The following is a 15,481-nucleotide window of genomic DNA, read 5'->3' on the forward strand; positions in this document are numbered from 1 at the left end:
CAAAGAAAAAGGTCATGAAAGTATCATGTCCTATGGTCCTGTGGATAGCAGGGACACGATGAGACAGATGAGTAAGAGCTGATGACTTTGGTAATTTGTAAGAATACAGGATACTTGAGTTAGCTAGTTTCTGTCAAAGAAACCATTCCTAAAGGAGTGTGCAGATCTGTATTTTTTTCAGATGGTCCTGGTGATGACTCTGGGGCTTGACTATGCCGAGCAAGTACTCCACTACTAAGCTACATGGTCCCTACCCAGTTTCATACCTCCTTTTTTGTTTGATTGTTTCAAATGACTTCTCATTGTATAGTCCTGGTTGGCAGTTGGCCAGGAAGTCACTATGTTGACCAGGCAGGTCTCAAAATTCCAAAGCTCTCCCTGCCCTTGCTTCCCATGCACTGAACTTGTAAGTGAGAGCCAACATACGTAGCTAGATTTTTGTTCTTTGGTTGGTTTGGTTTGAGAAAGGTCTCATATAGCCCAGACTGGCTTTGATCTTTCTATGTAGCCAAGAATAAACTTGAAGTCTTAATCTTCCTGTCTCTACCTCCTAAATTCTAGGACTACGGGTGTGCACTACTATGCCTGCCTAGCCTTTCATACCTCTTAAGAGATGGACATAGGACTGAAGAGATGACTCAGCATGCTTGGAATTGACTTATCTAGTTTAGAATTTTAATTGTTTTTTAATTTGTTACATTTATTTGTGTGTATTGTGAGGTGTACAAGACATGGTGAGAGTGAGCAAATCAGAAGATAACTTTTGGAAGTTGATTTTCTCCCACCGCATGGATCCTGGGCATCCAATCCAGGTCGTCAGGCTCAATAGAAAACACATTTATCAGCTTCAAGGTTTCCTGGGCTGAACTTGAGTTGGCCTCAGCCTCTCCAGTGGTGGGATTACACATAAGGGCACCATACCAGTCTCATCTCCATTTTATAAATAAGAAAGCCAGGGCTACCCTGAGAAAGCTTGACTAAAGTCACACACAGCTGGGATGTGTCAATGATGAAGTGGTATCCTAGAGCTGAATGCATCTTCTCCAAGCTCTTCATCAGTAGTACCCCGCAGTTCGGGACTCCTGCCTCCTGCCATGCACTCTTGGAAACAATACAACTGGATTATAGGGCTGGTTACTTTGAAGTATGAAATCACATGGGCTGAAGGGGAGTATAATTATACACAAGCTACATCTTAAGTATGTGTTGCTGAAGGATCTCCCTGCCTGGTTTACTCATCCCAGTCAGCAAAATCAGCTGTGCCTCTGTGAAGAAACATTCCAGATGTGCTATGCCATCTGTGCTTTCCTTTAAAATCCATTTGTTTGTTGTTCCCCAGATATGAGTTCTGTTTGTCTTCCAGGTTTGCTTGTGGAGAAAATTGAGAAGTGGGTAAATGTGCTATATCCTGGATCGTGGATGCTCCCCCTCCCCCCTCTCATGTGTGCAACATGCACTGGGATGAAAGGCATGCACAGTTGGATTTTTAAGGATATTCATTTTATCATTTTTAAGTTGGTGTGTGCACGAATGAGTGCATGAGCCCTTAGAGGCCACAGAAGTTGGGTCCTTCTGGAACCTGAGTTATAAGCATTTGTGAGCTGCACAACGTGAGGGCTGGGAACTTGGGTCCTTTTTAAAAGCAGGATGCACTCTAGCCACTGAGATATGTCTTCAGACTCCACAGTTTGAAATGTACTATCTTGGTGTCCCCCTCATTTTCCTTTGTTCCTTTCTAAAGGTTCTATCACCTGGGACCTTGCTCTTTACATTCCCCACATTGGCTTTTCTCCTGCTTGGCAGGCCATTAGGCTAACCAAAAAATTTCTACCTAGAAATTTAGATGGCATTCAATAAAACCAATTTATCTTTAAGGCTCACATTTGTGTTTAGCCTTTTGGAACACAGTGTAGACAACATATCAAAGGGCAACACTCAAATTTCATGATGCATCTGAGATGTAAATCTGGGTGGGCTGCCTAACACCTGTAATCTTTGCACTTGGAAGTCAGATAAAGAGACTCCCAAGTTCAAGGCCAGCCTGGAATCTCCTGGCCCTTCAAAAACAAAAAGAGTAGAAAGCTATTTAAAATACAAAGTGGGACCTCTACAACAACCACTTGCAAATTGAGGTAAAAGTGGCCTGGTATGGTGGTATACACCTTTAATCCCAGAGGCAGGTGGATCACTGTGAGTTTGGTCTGTGTAGTGATTTCCAGGACAGCCAGAGATACATAATGAGACTCTGTTTCAAAAAATGTTGAGTTAGTTATCTAATAAAATGTTGAGATAGTTATCTAATATAGAAAATACTGAGTGTGTCAGAATTTCTTGTAGAAAATGGAAAAACCTAGGATTTTATGTGTAACAGAAGCAAAATGACATGGACAAATGTCCAAGAGCAGGGAGACATTGAAATATGAGGAAGTGTAAACTGGAACCCCTGGGCTGAGTGTTAAGATATGAGCCAGATTTTGGAGTTGGCCTAAGACAGTATTTGGGTCACACAGCATAATTATCATAGACTCCACTTGACATTTTTTTTTCTTTTGAGACAGGGTCTCCCACAATCTTGAACTCATTCTGTAGTCCCAGTTGACCTCAAACTTGAAGTGGTCCATAGTAGCCTCTAAAGTTTGAGGATTTCAGAGATGCAGTAACCATAGCATGCCTACTTTATGCAGTGTGGGGATTGAGCCCAGGGCCTCAGGCAAGCACTCTACCAAACTGAGCTACATCCCCAGCACCCCCACTCCCTGATGCTGTACAACAAAGTTAACCAGTTTCTGTAACCCTTGGGCTTTCTTTAAATCCCTGAAGGTCTTCTATGTTCTACTCTCTATACAAACATACATTATTCTCTCAGCTCAGCTTGGTTAAGCAATTTACCCTAGTTTCCAGAGGTCATTAGTCCATGCTTTTCTGAAAGTCCACGTGCTTCATATGCTTCATTCCACAGCCATGTTGTACAGTCAGCAAGAATTCCATCCTGGGTGAAGTGGTGCTTACCTGTAGTGCTAGCACTTGGGACCTAGAAGCAAGAGAATTAGGAGTTTAAGGCCATGGGTGACGGAATAAGGATGATTGCTCATGAGTCTGAAGCCAGCTTGGGTCACAGAGTGAAACTCTGCCTTAAAAGACAACAGCAAGCTGGGTTTGGTGGTGTACATCTTTAATCCTAGCACCCAGAAGGCAGAGGCAGGTGGATCTCTGTAAATTCAAGGCTAACTTGGTCTACTAGTAAGTTCTAGGCCAGCCAGGACGATATAGTGAGATGCTATCTCAAAATAAATAAATAAATAAATAAATAAATAAATAAATAAATAAATAAATAAGAATTGGGGTTGAGAGATGGATCACCAGCTAAGAATACTTGCTGTCCATGCAGAGGACCTAGGTTTGATTTCCAGCCTCCACGTGGTGGCTCACAACCACCTATAACTCCAGTTCTATGGGATCCAATGCCTTCTTCTGACATGCTTGGGAACAAAGCATGCACATGGTACACATACATATACATAGAATAAAATAAATAAATCTAAAAGAAAATTTAAAACCAACAGATGAAAATGATTCTTCTCTCTCTTTTATCTCAGTGCTATGCCCACAACATTCTTCTTTATCTTAGTCAACTTTATTTAGCAAGATGACTTGAAAGCCTGTGTAAATAGTGTTGTAATTTGACAGATACAAACAGTACAGGTGCCCTTATTGCCACAACAGAAGATGAAAAACATCCTTGGCTTTGCACACATGCTCTAAGTAACCCACAGTTCAAGTCATAGGGCTCCCTTGCCATCTCTAAAGCGACCCAAAACTCTTGCAGCATGGAAAGTGTTTCTACTCTTTTAAAAAAAAACAAAACAAAAATGAAAAAGTCATTTATACAAAGTGTGACATATAGCAGACAATTTACTAAGAATTTTAATGTAACTGATAATTGTTAATACGTGTAAAGATGTGGTGTGGCCATAAAATATAGGACAATTTCTCCTGTGCTTTGATTCTGTAAGTTTGTACAAAGAACCAGATAGGAGATTCAGATGGTGATGGTGGATTTTCTACAACAGCTGCGCATGTTGTAGAAAAACACACACACACACACACACACACACACACACACACACACACACACACACACCAGCAGAAGCAACAACAACAGCAGCATGAATAATGACATGAACATGGTGTGTGTTTAAAATCAAGCTAAGACATGAAGGCCCAAAGTTGAACTTTGGCTGCCCCCAATAAGCTCCTCCAGTAGTTGGTAAAGTAGACAATGAACTGGCAATTTGAACAGTCAGCTCTGTGTGAGCCCCTACACTATATAACGCACAGTGCAAAGCACCAGCTGTAACAGGGTGTGTTAGACTAGGTCCAGCCCTTATCACCTGAGAGACGAACAGGAAAACGATGAGAGTACTAAAACACCATCAAAGAAGGCTGGGGGCTGTGAGAACTCTGGAGAAAGTATCTAACAACACTAGTTGGTCAGAGCATTGTAACACTAAGAAATGTTTGGAACCTCACCAATTAGTTTGAGGCAGTAAAGATCCTGTTTAATCATATGACTTCCCTGGTAAGTTAGTTAGATTAGCTGCAATTCTTATTTCCCCTGGAGCCAGGTTCTAGAACATTGGGAGCAAGGATAAGGAAGTACAAGGAGGTTTTATCCAGACTAGCTATCGGCATAATTTGACTCTTTGTTTGCTTGGCTGGAGACTCCTTCCAAGCTCTGTTTGTGTTCCCCTCCCCTTTATCTAAAAGGACTTTTTCAGAATGAATCCTAAATGAGCTTGCATTGGTATGTGCCTAACTGTTCATAGCAGAATCTCCCACACTTGCCTAAGGATAAGATCTACCTGGAATCATTCTTAATTGTATGGTCGACCATTTGTTGGGTCTGGTAAAGGGTCTGGAATCTGCTTTTTAAAAAGTCATTCTTACCCTTAGGTAGATTTGGAAAGTCATCTTCCAAGTAAAATGTCCCTAAAAAAAAGAACTACCATATAACCTAGCTAGACCACTCTTGGATATAGAAATGTGCATATGCACAATGGAGTTTCAATCAGCAACCAAGAAAAAATGAAGTCACAACTGTGGAAAAATAGATGCAGTTGGAGATTAAGTGAAATAAGCCAGACTCAGAAAGATAAATACTGTGGGGTTTCTCTCTTGCATTGATCCTAGATTTAAAAGTGTTTGGGGGGTGAGAGACGACAGAGAGGGTCAGGGGTGTGTGTTATGAAATTAGAAAGTGGATCATAAGAGGGAAGGAAGAGATTTGATAAGGAAACAGCAAATGTAATACTTGACAGTAGGAACCCAGTCACAGGAGGGTAGGGGGATGAATTAGAACCAAGAATGATACATATGTAGGAAAATGTAATAATGAAACCCTTTACTTTGTATGCTTACTTAAAAAGCAAAATGTAGACATTAAATAAAGGTATTGTCCCAAGATTTGTAATAAAGCACTTTGATTCCTAAGCACATATGGCTAAATTGTAGAATGTTAAGAATTTTAATAACAGAACTTAGGGAGATGGCTCAGTGGTTGGGAGCAGTTGCTGCTCTTCCAGAGGACCTGGGTTAGTTCTCAGCACCCACATAGTGGCTCAAAACCATCTGTAGCTATAGTTCCAGGGGATCTGACACCTTCTTCTAACCTTGCAACTACACAGTACACAGAACCTCTCACAGACACAAATATATACACACACAAATAAAAATAAATATTTTTAAAATTTTTAAATGAAAGAATTTTAATAACAAAACAGACCTTATGTTTGAAAAGCATTATACAGTTTATGATATTTTATATACACCATACATGTTACCATAATAGAACCTCCCAAAAGCCTGTAATTCATATAGGCTATCTTTATCAGAACGACTGAACTTGTTGGAAGAGGCCATTGCAACCAGTTCTGCAGACTGTTGACAGTCCCTCAAAGAAAAATGGGCTGGGGTGGGTCACTGGACTATTACCTGAGGTTCCAGTCATTCTGCTCAGCCATTTGTATGTGTGCAATTCTGTCTTAACTACTCTTGGCCTCAGTGGTCTCTATAGGTGCTAGAGTCCATAGGCTGAGTAAGGCTAATGAAGGGATGCTCCCTTTTGCAGCTAAGAAGCCATTGTCCATGCTGTGTGAAGACTTTCCAAGGTGGCTTTGGGATCACCCATACACTTGTAGGCAATCCCTCAGTCATGCTCTATAACTAAGCCTCAAACTCCTTGATTCCCCAGGTTGAACTTCAGTGGAATCATACTTTAGTTTGTTATTGGGGACTTATAAAGAGGAAGCAGACTTTGTTTACATCTCTCTAGGGAAGGAATTCTCTCAACATCTGCCATTATATAGTCTATAATATAATTAGAAAGCAACCACACCTTAAATGATTGGAGAACAACAAAAAGTAAGGTATCTATTGTTAGATCACAGAAGCTGCCCCTTTAGAGGGGATCAGCCATGCTTTACATCCTATATATTCTCTAAAACTGCTAAGCATGTAGCAGACCCAGAGTTGTGTGGACCAACAGGATTAGCTTCCTAAATTAAGGCTTTATATTCTTCTTAGTATCTTCGTTAATCTGCTACACTTAGAGATTCCTACTCTCTAAGCTCAAAGACCACTTACCTTCTTAAGTGTAAACTACAACTGTAGACTTAGTTCTGTGGGTGGTTGCTGGATTGTTACCATATCCCAGCTTCCCCTCATCCCAGGGCTTTAATGAACCTAGAAAAGAGTCTTTTTATTTTAATGCCTACTTTTGCAAAATACTTTATGTCACAGACAATGTACATAAGGTTTGAACTGATATGGAGCCCAAGGATAGACTGAACCAATAGGAATCAAAAAGCCTCCAAAGCTAGGTAGCATATTTATATGGAAACTTAATCATTTTCTGTGGCACCATATACTTTTCTGCACTGGTTTCTCCTATGAGCTGCACCACTTATGTCTTCCGCAACCACATTTTGTACCACAAACCAGTCTGACCTGCAAGAGGAGTACAGGCTTTGGTCCTTTTGCAATGCTCTGCTGCCTAACCAGTTTGTGTTTGCAAAAGCGACATTGGTCGGGTCAAGATGGAGAGATGTCCTAGTGAAGGAAGGGTGACTATCATATAAAGCCTTGCTTAGAATTCTTTCTGGGCCTACTTAGGATTTCTGATGCAGTAGAGATGCAGTATCACATTTAATTAAACTGTATGCATATATGTTGTAGAAGGGGCATCATGTTGGCAGCTGTGACCTGTTCTGATGTATTCATATCCTAGGCAGAGTAGAAAGGAAAATATAAACATGTTACCTATGTGAGGAAGAATTACAAAACAGAATAAGAAGTGTTCTTTGGTGACAGAGTAGGAGTCAATGGTTCTTATGGAAGAATCTGCTGGGCTTGATGGTGCATGCCTGTGATCCCAGCATGACAGAGACAGGAGGATCACTCTAAATTAGAACTATCTTGATCTACACAGTGAGTGTCAGTCTAGGGCTACATAGTCAGGCTATGCTTCAGACAAATAAGATACAAGGTTTTTATGGAAGATTCTGAAAGGTTAGTTGGGAAACTGGCATTTCCCCTGGATCCTGAAAGATAGGTATTCAAAAGACAGATAATAGCATTACACACTGAATCTGTGAGTAAAGGTATCACTTAGGCTCTTGTCTCTGGCAGTTACTGGATAGCTGATGGCTACCCATTGCTTGGGTAGGACAACCAGGAAGAAGTCTTTGGGTCTTATACTTGTGGAGACAGGACCTATGACCATTATACCTTATTCTTTCTTTTTGAGTAAATAAGTTTGAATTTTCAATTTATTTTTGAGATAGGCTTTCTCTATGTAGTCCAGGAATTCACTTTGTAGACCAGGCTAAGCCTTAAACTCAGAGATCCCCCTGCCTCTGCCTCCTAAGTGCTGGGATTAAGGGTGTATGCCACCAGCCCAGTAAACTTCTTTTTAAACACAGGGTATCGTAGTTAAGTCCAGAAGCTATTGTTTCAACGAAACAACATGACCAAAGCAAGTTGGGGAGGAAAGGATTTATTTGGCTTACACTCCATATCACTGTTCATCATTAAAGGAAGTCAGGACAGGAATTTAAATAGGGCAGTAACCTGGAGGTAGTAGTTGATACAGAGGCCATGGAGGAGTGCTGCTTACTGGCTTGCTTCCTATGGCTTGCTCAGCCTACTTTCTTATAGGACCCAAGACCATCAGCACAGAAATGGCACCACCCACAATGGACTGGGCCCTCCCACAGCAATCATTAATTAAGAAAATGCCTTCAAGGTTTGCCTACAGTCAGCATTTTCTTAATTGAAGTTCCCTCCTCTCAGATGACTTCAGCTTGTGTCATGTTGACATAAACTAGCCAGCATACTACCCCACCCCACAGGGTATTGCTATGCAGACTAGGCTGGTTTGGAATGCAATCCTTTGGATCTTCTGGACTTTGCCTCTTGAGTGCTGGACTTACAGCTGTGTTCCACCATGCCTAGCTGAAAAAATCTTTCGCTGATTGGTTTTGAGACAAGGTCTCACATGTAGCCCTGGGTGTCCTGGAACCTGTTGTGTAGACAAGGCTATGCAGAGGAGTTTAGACAAAAGTAACAGTGGAAGGAATGAATCCAAATTGGAGGCTACTGTAGCAGCATGAATAGTCCTGGAGCCTAAGCAGTCTGCCGAGCTGATGTTAGAGTGGAGACAGAGGGCTGGTCATCAAGACATGTCTCAAAGGAAGAGTCACTGGCCTTGGGTACTCATTGAGTGTATTCTGGGTTGGGGAGAGGAGTGAATGAGACCGATGTCAATGGTCACCACCAAATGAGTGCAAAGAGATTGCTCTCTGAGAAAGCCTCTAATCTTCTCAGGGGTCAGAGGAAGAGGAGGAATAACACACAACAAAGAAGGAAGTAGTTTGAAGCACTGAGAAGGAAGCCCAGAAGCCAGGTGGCAACAACGAAGTCCCGCCCCTGGTTAGACCCCGCCCCCAGGTCCGCCTTCTCTCCCTCTTCTCACCCACCCTCCAGTTGAGACTCATCCTTCTGGGCGGGGAGAGGTGGCAGTTGAGTCCTCCCGTATCCCAGCAGGCAGTGCAGTCTGGAGACGCTGACAAAGGAGCAAGGAGCAGTCGCTGCTGCTTTGGAAAGAGCCACTGTTACTGAGGTGAGAGTCCCCCAATGTCCCGTCACCCACTTCCTCTGACTTGGGTAGAGGAACGTGGAACTTACGTGGCCCAGGCTGCCCCCCCGTGTAGACAATGCCCAGGATCTGCAGCCAGAGCTTGGCTCCGTGACTGACAGCAGGACGGCGCGGTGCCGGCTGCGGTGGGTGGCTGGGACTAGGCAGCGGGTCCACCGCTCTCTGACTGCTGGTGGTCCTTCCGCAGGGTCCGGCCAGCAGATGTGTAGCTAGCTGCCCCTGCCAGGGTGAAGGCAACTTCCCAAGCCTCCCGCTGCCTGCCTGGCAGAGTTCAGTTGCCCTGGGGATGTGGCTCCAGGGACAACTCTTTGGCGGACATTGCCTGGATGGCTGCGGGAGGGAAGTCGGTCTACTACCCTGTTCGGGGTGACACTGTCCTCGCCCTTCCTGCAGTTAAGCCGGTCCCCCCAGCGAGCAACTGGGAGGAAATGGGGGGGTGGAGCCAGGCGTCCCGGGGTGGCTTTGCCTGAAGGGACATGAAAGGAGGTGGAGAAACAAACGGGGAGGGTTGTGTTGGAAGCAAACGTCTTCTTGGAATTAAAAGGGAGAAAGGGGGTACGTGGCCTGTCTCCTCACCCCTCCCTGGACCTCTGCACGGATCCTGATGGTTGCACCAGCTGCTCAGCTGTAAACAGGCTCACATGACCAGTTTCACATGGAGCAGGGCAGTGTGGGGATAGAGCAATAAAGGCTGGGCCCCAAGCAGGTGGGGCTGATGTCTTAAGGAGGACGGTTTTAGTACCTCTCTAGATATCAGCCTTTAAAGTTCTGTGGTTCCCCTGTGAGGAAAGTAACTGACATGTCTTTCTCCCACTGAAGTAGCTTTGGTGTCCCAGTAGAATTGAAGGAAATTTCACTTAGGAGAGCCACAGGGCAAATATGAAGTGAAAAGTGTCCTAGCATTTTGTTCTTTAAGGAAATGAAGAGATGTATGAAAAATTCAAGTTCCCGAATTTTGCCTAAAAGGCAGTCCTGTTCTTTTGGAACACATTTTATTCTTAATGTGAATTCCAGACAGAAGGAGAAAGTCTACTCTTTCAAGAAAGGCACACATGGGATTTAATACATTCTTAGTGATGAAAATCTTGTCCACACTTCCTGTAAGTATTGGGAAACCTCTTTGCCCATTAAAGACTACATTCAGGAAATTGAGTAAGGGGTAAACACCCACCTTTTTACACATTTATTTGGTACAGATCGGTGGTGAGTTTGGAAAACAGGAAACATGGCCAAATGTGTCTTTGAAGCTGTACAATCTATACACTCAAACAGGATGTGAGATTAAACTGGTGTCTGAAGGATATGTAGAACTGGAAAAGCAACATGGGTTTTCTAACATGCCAGGATACTTGAAACTTTAGAATTTTTCAAATCTGTGAGAAATGGTTGTGATAGATTCCCTTTACATGTAGTATATATATAGTCAAGTGTAATAGGCAGTATTTCAGTGTAAAGTGGTAATCCCTTTGTAGGCAAAGACAGAAAATAGATACTTCATCTATCTTCCTCAAATTGTTCATGTCTATTCATCTCAAATTTTGTATATATATATTTTTTTCTCATAGGGGATTTATATTCAAGTCCACTGTCTGAAAACATAAGAAACTACAAAACCCATCCCATTCCTTACTAAGCCTGGCCATGACTATATATGGGATGTCTCAAAATATTGCTACTCCACCCTTTTTAAATTTAATTAGTTTTTTTTTTCGAGACAGGGTTTCTCTGTATTGTTTTGGAGCCTGTCCTGTCACTCCATCTGTAGACCACAGAGATCCACCTGCCTCTGCCTCCAGGGTGCTGGGATTAAAGGCGTATGCTATCAATGCCAAGCTCCTTCTTTTGTTTTTAAAAAAGACTTAAGATAAGCTGCTAAACTGCATAGTATCTTGAATTAAAGGCTGGCCCCTACATACTGAGTTCCAGGACTTCCGGGGCTGTTCATAGAGAAACCCTGTCTCGAAAAACAAGACAAAAACAAAAAGGCAAACCAGAACAAATAAACAAAATCACAATAAAGCAAAAAAGGGAACTTAACATAGAAAATGGAGAGCAACAATCTGGCTGACATAGGCTCCCAAATGTTGGGAGTACAGGCATGAGGGACCATGCCTGGCAAATGTGTAGTTTTTGACAGGGAGCTATTTTTGAACAAATATGTTGGCCAAATAAGGCAAGATATTGTAACAACTAAAAAGCATGATAAAAATAGGAATTGTATCCTGCATTAGTCTTGAGGCAGGTGGATCTGTGTGAGTTTGAGGCCAGCCTAATCTATACTGTGAGTACCAGACCAGCTGGGTTACATAGTGAAACTCTGTCTCAAAAACGGAGGTAAATTAGTCATGTAGGTTGGCGTGTACCTGTCTTACTTTTCATCAGGTAATTGAAGATGGCCCATACTAAATCATGCCTCCCAAATGAGAAATAACAGCTCTGCTTGGCTTTCTTGACCTTCAGGGTATAGCCCAAAGTCTAATTCATAGGAGCTCGAAGCCAGCATGGTCTACAGAGTTCCAAGACAGCCAGGGCTACACAGAGAAACCCTGTCTATGGAAAGAAAAAAAGAACCACATAGGGAATGCTCTCAGCTTCTCTTTTTCTGGGGTCTATAAATTGACAAATACAACAAGACTACAGCTTTTATGTAAAAGCCACTTCAGTGACACATCTGTATGATTGTGCTTTCGTCACTTGATTGACCTTTGGTCACTTGAAACATCTCTTAAATCTGATTCCATTCCTATAACCTTAGCCTCAGCTTACGTCATCTCCCCATGCCATAGTCATCAACAGTTTCTTCTTGTAGCTACACTGGAGGCAGGTGTTGGACTTGGATAGTCAATGGCCACCATTCACCCACCTCCAAACTTTTCAGGCCAGTCTCTGTTGCTTACAAATCCCTTCAGAGGTTTCTCACTGCCTGTAGCAGGGGTTCTCTAAGCTGGTGAATCTCAGAACTACCCAGACAACTCAAAAAACAGATCCAGACTCTACTCCCACCATTCCTGATTCAGTAGGTGTAGGGCAGGCACTAAGAATTTCCGTGTCTGACAAGCTCCAAGCTTAGGAAAGTTAATGATCCTTCCACAATCTACCTCCAACTTCCTTTCCAGTTTTCCCTCTTCTTGTTACTTTGCCCATACATATTTCAATCATATGCAGTGCCACATGCTCACTGTGAGTGCCCCTATCTCTTTTATGCCTCTGCACGTTCTTCTTGCAATTTACTCCTTCCACCCCAGATACAAACCATCAGTTTTTGCTCCCAGAGCACACTGTGTCAACTGGCATTTCAATATATGTCCTGACATCACAATAGCACCATATTTTAATACCTATGATATGTTTTCCTTGCTAGTCTGGGCTTTCAAAGGTAAAAATACTGTTTTCATCTTTTCTCATATTCCCTCATACTCCTGATATAGTAAGGCTAAGTATATGGTGAATAAATGAAAGATATTGTTACTTCATTTTGTTTTGAGACAGGGTCTCACTATGTAGCCTTGGCTTGCCTGGTACTAGATCAGGCTGGCCTCTAACTCAGAAATCCTTTTGCTTCTGCCTTCTGAGTGCTATGATGTGCTCAATGATTCGCTCCCCAAAGCCTGGAATTAAATAAAGGTCTTAAAACTCTATATGCCACATGTACCAATCTACATATTGTAAATACAGAATTAATATAGATTATTATTATTCTTTGCACATCTTGTAATAACCAAAGATATTAGCATGTTGTAAGTTGTTTATTAAAATGGAGAAATAAAGTTGTTTTTGCTTTAACAGGGTATTTTGTTTTCTTTTTTGGTATGTGGTTTTCTGTTTTGTTTTGTTTTGAGATAAGGTCTCACTATATATACTATGTAGGTTTGGCTGACCTCGAACTTGCTATGTAGACCAGGCTGACTACCAACTCATAGTAACCCTTCTGTATCTATATGCTAAATGCTGGGATTGCAGGCTTGTGCTACCACACCCAGCCATATATTTACAAAAAGACATTTCTCTAAGACATTGCTTTTTGTGTGGTACTTGATCAATTCCAGGGCTTCATGAATGCTAGGCAAGCTCGTTACCCCCAAGCTACATTCCCAGCCCCTTTAAAGGCTTTGTTTGCTTATGTATTTATTTATCCATTCATTTGCTTTTTGTGAGACAGTTTCACTGTAGCCCAATCTGTCTTGGAACTCACTGTGTAGCCCAGGTTAGCCTTGAACTCACTATTCTTCTCCTTCAGTCTTAATATTGGGACTATAATTGTATATCACTAATTTTACTTATTTTTGAGACAGGGCTTTACTTTGTAGCCCCAGTTGTCCTGAATATGCTATGTAGTCCAGGCTAGCCTTGAACCCACACAGTTCTACTTGCCTGTGCATCTCAAGTGCTGGGATTATAGGCATTATGTACTGTGCCCACCCACTAATTTTATTTTGATATGTGGTCTTGCTACGTGGCCCAGGTTATCCTTGAACTTGTGGTCTTCTTTTTAAATTTTATTTACTTACATTTTATGTATGAGTGCTCTGCATGTACACCTGCATACCAGAAGAGGGATGAGATCCTATTACAAATGGTTGTGAGCCACCATGTGGGTGCTTGGAATTGAACTCAGGACCTCTGGAAAAGCCATCTTTCCAGTCCCCCCTTGTGATCTTCCTATCCTAGCTTCCTAAGATGTTGGAATTTAAAGGCCTGTCCCACTGCTCATGGCTAGGGTGTTCTTTGGTATATACTACTCAGCTTTTATTTTTAAATGTGAATTAGCTTATGACTCTGTATGATTTGTATGTAGTAGTCAGTTCCACCAGAAAGATAGCATATTATACCCAAACCCAAAAAATGTAAAAGAAAATGCTCTTGAAGAATTAAAATATATTAAAATATAGTATGGGCATTAAAATATAAAATGAGCTTTATGATATTATTGGTGGCATTAAGCTTCTGATAGGTGATACTGGAATTCATATTTTGTTGCTGAGTTTATAACATGGAAGAGAAAGGGCTTTTATATTAAAGAGCCTAAAGGAGTAAAACTTATTGCTGTTAGCTAATTTGCATTTTCTTGGATTTTGGCAAAGACTATATACCCAGTGTGGAGGACTAAGATAGCCCTTGCACCCAGATAAAAGGGGCCTGGCTTAAAGGTGGATCTGAGAAACAAAATAAATATCTAGAGTCAGAGACATGTAGTCTAAGTAGCTGGCCCTCTATAGCTAAACAGATGGGTCACTAATTCCTGGTGGGTAGAGGCTAAACTTTGAACAAAATGTTTTTTTAAACTTTATTTGTTTTATATGTATTTGTGTGTGCCTAAGTGTATGTATGTGCACGACATGTATGCTGATGTCTATAGAAGCCAGAAGAGGACATTGGATCCCATGGTGACCGAGGAATTACAGGTTGTTATGAGCCATTAGATATGGATGCTGGCAACTGAACTGGGGTTCTCTTCAAGAGCAGCAAGTGCTCTTAACTTTCTGTGTCATCTTTCTCTAGCCCCATTTTTAACTGTTTGTAAACTTTGAACCATTTCAGTGCAAGAATCTAGGACTGCTTCTGTCCTTCTGATAGGCTCCATCTTCCCAAAAGGGGAGGGGATGAAAATATACTTTTAATATAGTTTGCATGCTTTCTAATAGTCCCAATGTTTTAAATCTACAGCGTTGAAGTCTTTTGAAACTCCCCTGCCTATCCGAGAGCCTTATCTTTTCCTTCCTCTGCTCAATGCAGAGTGAGGAAAACAGCAAATGATCAGAACTGTGGGCAATAGTTTAGAGCAACAGCAAAGAGTGTGAAATTTCAGGGTTGCCAGAAATGGTGCCATCCACCTGTGATGCCAGCATTCAGGAGGCGGCAGCGGAAGGAGCACTAGTGTGAAGCTAGCTAGCATGGACTGCATAGCAAGCCTCTGCCTCAAACAGTCAGGATAAAGTTTCAGTGCTGACACGCCATCCTGCAGGAGAGGAGTTTGTAAATTGCTCACAAAGTGGTGTGCACAATAAGGTTTGCTAATTTTACTCAGGAATGTTCTGTACTTTTAGGAGAGGGTAGAGGACAAGACCGTTTCCCATATCCCCTCTCAGCAGGACTGTCTGCCCTTATGGTCAGAGCCATGCTGGAGTGTCAGGATTTATAAACACTGCTGGCCCAGATTGACTCTTAGGAGATGAAAGGGAAGCAAGAGGCAGGGGGAGAAGAGAGGCAGCTGGGAATGTGGATTCCTTCTTTCCTCTCTCCCTAGCCTGTGGTTAGCAGCTACCTCTC

General features: G+C 42.2%; 1 protein-coding gene and 1 long non-coding RNA gene across 4 annotated transcripts in view; one reads left to right on the forward strand and one right to left on the reverse strand.

The window, feature by feature from the left end:
- LOC113837587 lies at positions 1–9,149 on the reverse strand. The gene is made up of 3 exons (XR_003488266.2): positions 9,036–9,149; positions 2,890–3,031; positions 1–1,368 (listed from the first exon to the last, which is right to left on the reverse strand). It is a non-coding gene; the product is annotated as an uncharacterized LOC113837587 (long non-coding RNA).
- Positions 9,042–15,481, forward strand: part of Mospd1 (motile sperm domain containing 1) — a 25,502-nt gene continuing 19,062 nt past the window's right edge. For all 3 annotated transcript variants that reach the window (XM_027432081.2, XM_035450057.1, XM_027432082.2), the window contains exon 1: positions 9,042–9,178. The gene's annotated coding sequence lies outside the window, so the exon portion shown is untranslated. The remainder of the gene's footprint in view (positions 9,179–15,481) is intronic.

This window comes from Cricetulus griseus, chromosome X (genome assembly GCF_003668045.3).
Source record: "Cricetulus griseus strain 17A/GY chromosome X, alternate assembly CriGri-PICRH-1.0, whole genome shotgun sequence".
Lineage (NCBI taxonomy): Eukaryota > Metazoa > Chordata > Mammalia > Rodentia > Cricetidae > Cricetulus > Cricetulus griseus.